General features: G+C 36.1%; 1 pseudogene; it reads right to left on the reverse strand.

Moving 5' to 3' along the window:
• Window positions 1-1588, reverse strand: part of LOC107738423 (1-phosphatidylinositol 4,5-bisphosphate phosphodiesterase gamma-2-like) — a 15022-nt pseudogene that overhangs the window by 4510 nt on the left and 8924 nt on the right.

Here is a 1588-nt window from a genome sequence, read left to right on the forward strand (position 1 = left end):
CTGTTTTAATGGGAGGTAGCAAAATCTGACAGGGTAGCACAAATCGTCAGAACACCGGTTTCTGTTTCTATAAAGTGGGGGAATTCCAACTTTGCAAGGACAGTCTGGTGCTTCAGACTCACAACCTGTAAGTACATTTTCATATTTAAAGAATTTGCCACTGACGATTCCATTCAAATCATGTAATATTTTCTCTTCTTTCACTTACCAGCAGTTTGGAAGTTGAGAGCCACCATTTGGCAGCCTAGTTTCCATGAAGGACAAGGGTCAAAGTTAGAGGAATCAACTCGCCCACTGCAGGGATATACACGGGTCAGCGCTTTGCGGTTATACTCCAGAATAATGTCTGACTTCTCCACAGCGGTTTCATTCCCCTCTTTTGGAACCATGTTATCCGGAACGGAACGCACCTCTTTGTAGTTGTAATTTTCTGAGAGGTCATAAAAGTGCAGAATGGAATAATAAATGGAATGAAATGTCAGGTTCACTTACCTCAAAACATTTCTGGAATGTTTTGAACGTGGCCTTGAAATTGTTTTGTTTAATGCTGATGTGTATGATAAAGTACAGCTGCTTTTCATTTTAGTTAGTTCCACATTTTTTTGTTTCATTTGTGTAATTTTCTGTAAATTACGTACCAAAAGTCTTTTTCTTGATAGATTGGCAGTATACCACCATGTCTGACATCTCAACAGCTATATTGGTTTTTGACTCCATTTCTGCTCTTCTCTATTTCGAGAAGTAAGGGAGATATTGTCAGTGCATAGATATTCACAGGAACTATTGGTCATCAAACATGTAGAAATATAGAGAGAAAGATACACTATTGATAATCAAGCACAATAACAGATATTGAATGTGAGTTAGTGAGGAAAGAAAGACAAACAGAAACAAACCGCTTTCCCCAAACTCTGCTCGTTTTGGATGATGTTCAGAAGCACTTGGTACCATTCGTCCACCTGCTCCACGATCTCACACGTGAACTCAATTAGCTTCAAATTCTCCCTATTCAAAAGGGTCACAACGAGGGGCCTGGCATGCTTGGCTTTGCATGCTGAGGAGAACCCATTAAAATCAACAAGGAAGAGAGTTTTAAAATTTTATATTTTGTAAACCGAGGGGAGCTTTTTTCATAGAGCATTGATTATTGAAAATAATGAGAATAATCTTATTGGTGAGATTTTATATGCATGTCACAGCTTAGCTTAGTTTCTAGTCTTAGTGTGTATGTGTACAAAACATATTCACACAAGTGGCAAAACAATCTTACCAACAGTACACTTTGAGATGTCCACCACACCTTTACACTGGTCGCCTAAAGGATTGTCTTTAGCAACCTGAAAGAATCACTGAGCTCAAATCAGTTTATACATATACATATATTAAATACATAATGACTTTATTAAATATATGCAATGACTTTAAATCAATTATTTAAATGAATTATTAGTAAATTAATCAAATTAGTATGAATTAGTAAATGCATGAAGTCAGAAGTCCTTATATATGATAATAAAACATTTAAACAACTCAAACAACAAATAAAACAACAAATTAAAATTATGTGTGTGTGTGTGTGTGTGTGTGT

This window comes from Sinocyclocheilus rhinocerous, unplaced genomic scaffold (assembly GCF_001515625.1).
Source record: "Sinocyclocheilus rhinocerous isolate Xijiao unplaced genomic scaffold, SAMN03320098_v1.1 scaffold975, whole genome shotgun sequence".
Lineage (NCBI taxonomy): Eukaryota > Metazoa > Chordata > Actinopteri > Cypriniformes > Cyprinidae > Sinocyclocheilus > Sinocyclocheilus rhinocerous.